The sequence below is a fragment of the Lynx canadensis genome, chromosome B4, assembly GCF_007474595.2.
Source record: "Lynx canadensis isolate LIC74 chromosome B4, mLynCan4.pri.v2, whole genome shotgun sequence".
Taxonomy (NCBI): domain Eukaryota; kingdom Metazoa; phylum Chordata; class Mammalia; order Carnivora; family Felidae; genus Lynx; species Lynx canadensis.
Genome location: NC_044309.1, coordinates 10,907,355 through 10,915,127, shown reverse-complemented (window position 1 = coordinate 10,915,127; position 7,773 = coordinate 10,907,355). Strand labels below are relative to the sequence as shown.

The window sequence follows — 7,773 nt, the reverse complement described above, 5'->3', positions numbered from 1 at the left end:
ACCTGAGGTGTATTCCACTCAGGCACTGACTTTTGAAGGACTTTGTGTCCTCTCCTCAAAAACCTTACATTTGTCTCTTGGGATTTTCCAATGCACCCGGGAGGGAAAGGGAGATCCTTCTCAGGGTCTAAATGAGTGGCACTAGAGGAGACAGCTTATCCTGTCGCCGAAAGCTTTAGTATAATGAGAATATCCTCACTGTCATTTGTTAGCTAAATTCTCAAAGTCTGGAGGGTTTTCTTTTTTAATTTTTTAAGTTTATTTATTTTTGAGAGAGAGAGAGAGAGAGAGAGAGAGAGAGAGTATGCCTACAAGAGCAGGGGAGGGGCAGAGAGAGAGAATCCCAAGCAGGCTCTGGGATGCGGGGCTTGTACCCACCCACCCACCCACCGCTGCCAGGTGTGACCTGAGCTGAAATCAAGGGCTGTCTGAGCTACCCATGCACCCCACAAGGTCTGGAGGTTTTAAGAAATGTTCTCACACACTTTATTTTTATTGACTACATGCTCATTCTCAGCAGTAGGTACCCTCTGCAGGGATTGCTCTGGTCTTAGGACACAACCTTCTGTCTTCCATTATTGTTCAGTTCCAAGTATTTTAGTCAACCAAATCATGTTTTCAAAATACGTCTGATCATGCCGCTTCCCTGCATCCTGCTGCAACATGGGCCCCTGCTCCTTCAGCGTGTCTCGTGCTGTTCTCCGCGCTCCAGGCACACAACAGATCAAAGTCTGGAGATTTGCAGGACACACAGGAGAAATGGTCTTAGCCTCGAGGATCTTACAGTCTCTAGGGGAGACACCGTGCTCGGGACCATCCACACCCTTTGCAGCGGAAAGTTTTGCGAGAATAACAATTATACGAAGGCATATTTAAATGAGGCCCTGGAGACCGTACAGTGGCTTCAACTAGTCACACACTGGGTTTACCTCTCAGCCTCATAATTGCACAGGACTCTTATTGTGCAGAACAATATTCTGAAGTATCAGTTGAGATTTCCAGTACCCCCACTCACCCCATTTCCTTGGTCCTTGATCCACTGAGGCAGCTGGCGTATTCCTCATTCATTGTCTCGAAGGAAGAGGGGGCCTGGCAGAACTCAAGAGACAAACAGGGAGCAATTTTTGGCTCCGGCGTCATAAAAGGCCGGCACTTGGCGGGTGGAAAGAACACCAAATTGGCCTGATAGATTTGGGAGGGTGGTGCTGGTGAGTAAGATAAGGCCGCTAGCCCTAGCCCAAGGCTGGATTAGATCACAGGACTTGTAAGCAAAGCCAGAAGAAGCAACTATTGTGGAATTTGGGGACGGGGTTGGGTTGGGAGGAAGCCTCCTGGAGAAGAAGTGGGAATGGCCGGAAGCCCCAGCAGGGGCAGAGGTGGGCTTGCTCTATTTCCCTGGTAGAACCCCCCTGGGGAGTCCTGAGATTCCACGCGGCACTGAATGTCTGGGCAGATGGGCCTGAACAACTCACGGAATTTCCCACGTCCCAGTTTGATGCTGTGACAACAGATGGGTCCCTGCCCTCGGAGAAAGGCTCAGAAACAGCTGACAGAGGTCTGGACCCCAGGAGGCCCTGAGTGGGGGATGGAGGGTGGTCCGGAAGCGGGACTGCCAAGTTGAAGGTGGGAATGAGGACATCTCAGATGGATGCCCTACCTGTACCCTTCAGGTAGGCTAGGGTAGGCCCAGGTTAATAAAAACAGCAACAACGAAAACGAGTCTAAGTGGCTCAAAGCACAAAGACTCATTTCTCACTCACACTACAGGACCAAGGAAGATCAGGTGAAAGCTCGGTGCTGGGTCAGCACTGTCCTCACCCCAGGATCTCCTGGAGTAGTCTTTATGGGGAAAGTTGCCAGTTTCTGTGGCGGGAGGTGGGGGGGGGGGGTTGTATAGAGAGAAGCATGAACTGGCACTTCAGACTTCCTTCTGGAAATGACACTTGCTCTCGTGTTTCATTTGCCAAAGCAAGTCACATGGCCACCCTTAACTTAAGGGGAAAAGAAAGGAGCTGGAATCTTCTCCAGCACCAGCTGCCTAATGACTGCCCAAGCACAGAGCTTTGGTGTTATAAACTAACTTACGCATGGGGCACCTGGGTGGCTCAGTTGGTTAAGTGTCTGACTTTAGCTCCGGTCACGATCTCACAGTTCATGAGTTTGAACCCTGCATCGGGCTCTGTGCTGACAGCTCAGAGCCTGGAGCCTGCTTCAGATTCTGTGCCTCCCTCTCTCTGCCCCTCCCCCACTTGCATTCTGTCTCTCTGAAAAATTAATAAACGTTAAGAAAAACAACCTAACTTATGCTTATTATTCAGGGATTCGTGATAGAATTTCAAATAGGCTTAGATTAGATTTCTGCCCTCAAGGCAGAATGGAGGTTTGAAATAGAAATTAAGCTCTGATATAAAGTGAAGTTAAATTTCTAGAACACTGAGTTGTGCCCTGGGGTTTGTACCTATCACCTTAGTCTTGCCAAGTCCTGGAGAAAAGGCAGAGCAATGCTATCTGAGGCTGTGGGTCATGCAGGATCAAAAAGCCAGCTCAGAATGGTCACCACCACAAACCATATTCCACCCCTGGAGGACATTTCTCATCTTCTTCCTGAGGTTGGTTTTGCTGGCAGGTTTGGTTGGGAGACAAAGAGATGGCTGTATCCTAACACAGGAGTTGGAATAGAGGAAGCAATCTGGAGTTTAGGGTTCTGAGAAAAAGAAGGAACTGGGAAGGCACTCAGAGCCTACGAGTCACAGCTGCAAATGGAAGTTTCCAGAGCCAACATCCGCTCTTCTAGATTTTACTTAATAATAATAGTGGCTCTTCGAGAAGCCTCCCACTTGGTGCCTATGCCTACCCTTGTTGCTCTCCTTCTACCATCTCAGGATAACTTGTGAGGGCAGGTATCACCATCCCAGGTCAGAGGGGTTTCGCCGGCCGCACTCTCACTCAGTGCAGTGGTTGCAAAGTTGGGGCTAGACGCTGGAGGTCACCTGAAGGGTGGTGCTGCTCATCTAAATTCCTCTGCCTGGTCTCCCATCCTTTCCACGTGTCCTTCCCCCGCCCCCCCCCCCCATTTCCTGCAGCCCCGCAGCCCCAGGTTGAGAGTGGCGAGGCACTCCCAGGGAAGGGGAGATGAACGGCCATCGCATTATCCAAGTGGGACTCGAACGGTTGCCGAACCGCTCACCCGTCCTTAAGCAGCGCGAGCGTCTTTTGGCTCAGGCTGTTTCTCCAGGCCTCCTCTGCCTCTCATTAATTTTGGTAGGGCCTGCTTGTCTTTCTTCTCTCTCGCTCGGCGCCCTTCTAATCTATTTTCCACACGGGACTTCTCCCTGACACGATTTGATTTCCAGGTTGCTAGCAGAGAGAGCTCTGGCTTTGATTTGTGTGCTCCTTCTCCGCGCCACATGTCTTTGCCGCACAGATGTGTCTTTGCTACCTTTTCACATTTCCTTTAAAGGCCCGCAGACGCTTGGCAGAATGCTGCAGAAATAATGCAGAATAAAAGACAGTTCTAGGGAGCCTGGTGTCTCAGACTTGATGTCGGAATGAAGGAAGATTTAGAACTCCTCCGGGTGCAGCGAAAGAAAAGTGAAGGGCAGATTTTCTGCTGCTTATGGAGTGGTTTTTGAACTTCTTCTTTTTATTGATTTCAGGCCCTTCTAAGGCAGGCATGTAATGACACAGTTCAGAGGTATGATGCGAGAGCGGGGCTGAGTTTCAGTGAAGGTCCCTCTGGCACCCGGCTGACTCCCCAGGCCCAGCTGCCTCCCCCCCCAATTCTCCACACACCTGCACCCCTGCAGAAGCCATAGGGGGCCAGTCCCCCACAAACCAGAAATGTCTCAGACTTCCCTTGTTTCACATAGCTACAGATGCTGTCCAAAATGCCTAAGTTCTTATTATTTTGTATTTCATTTAAAATCCACCGGTCATTATCCTAATGCCTTTTGCAAACCTGAAACTTCTTTGTGAAAAACCCAGACAAGTTGGGTGAGAATTAATTTAGAAACTAAATAGGAGGTGAGGAGGAGTGCGTGGATGAAATAAAGTTCCTTTTATCCCCACTCAGCACAAATTCTTGAGTTTGCTCACGTGCCTTAAACCAGACGAGCTCAGTAACTTCCGGTGAGGGATATGGAAGCTTGGGATGGATTGCTGGAGACGGGTATGTTTCATGGCCTCCGGGCTAGAGGCAACATTTTGAATGAGCTTGCTAAGTTGAAGGATCCTGGTAGCACATAAATAGCACCTTTCTGGAGGGCACAAGGTCATTTGGGAGAGGACTGTTCAACATTGGATTCATTAAATGGTGCTAGAGAAAGACAGCCATGTGGAGACCGAACCATCGCTAGAGAGAACCCTTGGTTCCTGTCTTCTGCACCTCCTGCATTTCATTATGTTTCAGTATTTTTTTTTTAAGTTTATTTACTTATTTTTGAGAGAGAGAGGGGAGGGGCAGAGAGGGGGAGAGACGATCCCAAGCAGGCTCTGCACTGTCAGGGCAGAGCCTGACTCGGGGCTCGAATTCAAGAACTCAGAGAGCCGAAATCAAGAGTCAGAAGCTCAACCGACTGCACCACCCAGGCACCCTTATGTTTCAGTTCTTTAAGAGGAAAGGAAAGGCAGTGGACATCCTGGCATTAAACAGGGTAACCTCCAGCCAAAGGGAACACTGCACTGTGTGGAGTGATCTATGGTTTGAATATTCCAGATAGCCCCAGCAGAGAGGGCGGTGGTGAGGGGGATCAGGGAGGAGGAGGGGGTTTGCTTGGCTGGAAGAAGAGGGATGATTTCCTACCTGGTTGCTGGAAGGGAGGGATGGGGCAGGTTCTGCTTTTTGGTAGTTACTAGATTACTAGTTTGATGATGTTTGGCAAATCACCACGGAGCCTGCGTCCTCATCTGTAAAACGGGGAAACAAAATTTTCATCCTTTTCAAAGAATATTCGTTGAGCTTATTGTGTGCCAGGTATTGATCTGGGCTCCAGGGAGAGGGCAGTGAACAAATCTAAGTCCTTACTCCTGGAGGGCTTGAATTCCAGTGCAGGCGAGCAGAAGATAAGCAGATTAGTGGGTAGTGTGGCAGGTGGTGATGAATGCCATGAGGCAAGATAAAGCAGGGTGAAGGCAGAGAGAGGGGGTGCTAGTTCATTATAAGAGGGTGTGTGTGTCAGGGGGCATTTGACAAGATGACGTTGGAGCAGAGACTCCAGAAGGGAGTGAGGGAGTGAGTTATGCAGGTGTCAAAGAGGGAGACAAGCTTAGAGGCTGGGGGCAGGGGCAGGGGTGCTTGGAGGGAAGCAGACGCAGATGTGGGACCTCTGGCGGGACCAGGTCGTAGTGGCCTTTGATTTAGGTGGCAGTGAACCCTTGGCTTTCTCACTCTGAGCAAGGTGGAAAGCCACAGGCTGGAAGGAAATGGTGCTAATCCACATAGGAAGTGATGGTCCTGGACAGGGCGCTGGTGGTGGGGAAAGTGAGCAGTGGCGTCTGGATGTATTTTGAAGGTGGAGTGGACGGGATTTGCTGATGCGTCAGTGTGGGTGTGAGAGAAAGAGAGACGTCAGGGACGACTGAGCGTTTTGCCCTGGACAACTCATCTTACGCCAAAAGCTGCCATGAGTGTCCCACAACATGAAAAGTGGTGTGGAGTATTGTCGATGAGCCTGGACTCAGAGCCACGCGGCCTGGGTTCAGATCCTGGCTTTGCCACTACTTGCTAGGTGACCTGGAGCATTTTACTGAACCTCTGTGCCTCAGTGTCTCCGCCTGCAACCCGGTGCTGACAATACCCCCTGCCTCACCCGGGAGTGAATACAGGTAAAATGTTTGGACCGGTGTCAGGCACATGGCAAGCTCTATATTAAATGTTTGCTATTTTTATGTGAAGTGATACGTAAGTCATGGGTTTATGTACATGTAGATGTAGTATGAGCTTGGGAAACTCAGTAGACGGTTAGCTGCTATTGCTTTTATGTAACAATGTAATACAATTTCACAATAGGTGGGAATTATTTTAGGCAACTTCCACTAGTATTTCTGTCTCTCTCTTGGTTGCAGGTGCCTTTACATGGTCTTTCCCTGAGCCCCCTGACGCTCCCCACAGTGATGCCCTCACAGTCCTTCCACTGCACCCTCCCAACCCCCAAACGGGTATTTTCTCTCCTAGTCCCCAAGGGAAACTTAGCTGGGTCGGAAGTTAGAGAACCACAGTCCTTTAAACCACCACTTCTGCCTCATCTGTCACCGCTTCTTGGATACCTCCACTGGGTGTCATCCTTGCCCCCAAGTTGGGAGGCCGGTTCAGACTCATCCTCTGCCCCCATCCGACCCCACTTCTTCCTTTTGTTCCTGCGCAGACTCAAAGCTTTCACATCTCCTTGAAGGCCTTTCGTACCCTGGTCTCCCCCTAGGCCGGGGCTTCCTCACCCTGGAAGTTTGGGTGAGGTTTTCCCAAACCACACACTGACCATCCTCCCTCTCATGCCTCACTCCTATTCCCCAGTAAGACAACCGTGATGGCCTCCCTGCCTCTTGCCTTTCCACTCGACATCCATCCTGGGGCCAGATCAGCCTTCCGGGAGCCCTTCTCCCCATCCCCATTGACAGCCGCTTGGACACAGCCAACACACGGGCAACTGCAGAAGCCTTACAGCTGCCGTCCCAGAGCCGATCACACCCCCCTTCTGGTGCGTTCTTCGCACTGTATCAGAGTGATGTTTATAAATGCAGATGTGCTTGAGTCCTCCTCAGCTGTCCATGGCACTTAAAATCCAGGCTCATTGCCATGACTTACAAGGTCAGCACAGACTAACGCCCATTTTCCTCGGCCACCTGAGGCCACCCTCCTCATATGCTATGACCCTCCACTCACATCAGCCTGTTCCCGGTCTCCTGAGCTCAGCAGACCCCTTACTTCTTCAGGGCCTTTACGTGAGTCTGGAAGGTTCATTTCCTGAGTCTTCACCTGGCCGGCACCTGAACATCCTTCATGTCTCAGTTCTAATGTCATTGTCCCAAAGAGGACTCCTCGGACACCCAATCTCAGTTAAGTCCCCAGCCCCTCATTATTCTCTAATAAGGGCTTGTTCTTCTTTATCTGCCTTATCATGATCTTGACTCAGGGGTGTCTTGTGGGAATGCTCCTGGTCACCTGTCTGCTCTAAGCTCTGTGAGAGCAGAGCCCATGTGTGCTTTTATTACCTCTGGGTACCGAACGCCTCGTGCCTGGCGCAGATAGGCACACTAATATTTGTTGAATGAGACCACCGGATAAATCAAAGAATAACTGAGCATCTCTCCTCTGCTCAAAAACCTTCTCTGGCTCCCACTACACCACCCAGAGAAGCCCAAGTTGGTTTAGTCCTAATTCACATCATTACCCTTCATGAGTCCATACGCCGGGAACATAAAACTCCTTGCTATTCCTTCCACGGGTCCTGCACGTTTCTGCCTTGGGGGCTTTATTTCACCACCACTTAAAATATTTCATGAGTGAACGAATGAATGACTGGTCCCAAATCATACCCAGTCTTCAAGGGTATCAAATGTCACATCTGCCGTGAAGCCTTTCAGACACCCCCCGCTGGAATGAAGTTTTCCTTCTTCCAGCCCTCCACGGCACTTTCTCTGTGGCCATTAAAGAAATTGGTCACATTGCACCTCTCCTTTTGGGTTCTTTCTGCGTGTCTGATTTTCTACTACACGGTGAGTTTCTTGAGGGCAAGGTCCATGTTCTAATCATTTTCGCACCTGCCACCGTCATGCTTC

The 7,773-nt window shown here is 50.1% G+C and overlaps 1 long non-coding RNA gene across 5 annotated transcripts; it reads right to left on the bottom strand.

Moving 5' to 3' along the window:
• Positions 1–472: 472 nt before the first annotated feature.
• On the bottom strand, positions 473–1,858 carry LOC115518306. Of its 5 annotated transcripts, none has more exons than XR_003970227.1 (3): positions 1,819–1,858; positions 1,016–1,098; positions 473–731 (listed from the first exon to the last, which is right to left on the bottom strand). It is a non-coding gene; the product is annotated as an uncharacterized LOC115518306 (long non-coding RNA). The 5 variants fall into 5 exon arrangements; XR_003970226.1 differs by having other exon boundaries at positions 1,761–1,850; XR_003970230.1 differs by having other exon boundaries at positions 1,016–1,089; positions 1,761–1,850.
• Positions 1,859–7,773: the final 5,915 nt, after the last annotated feature.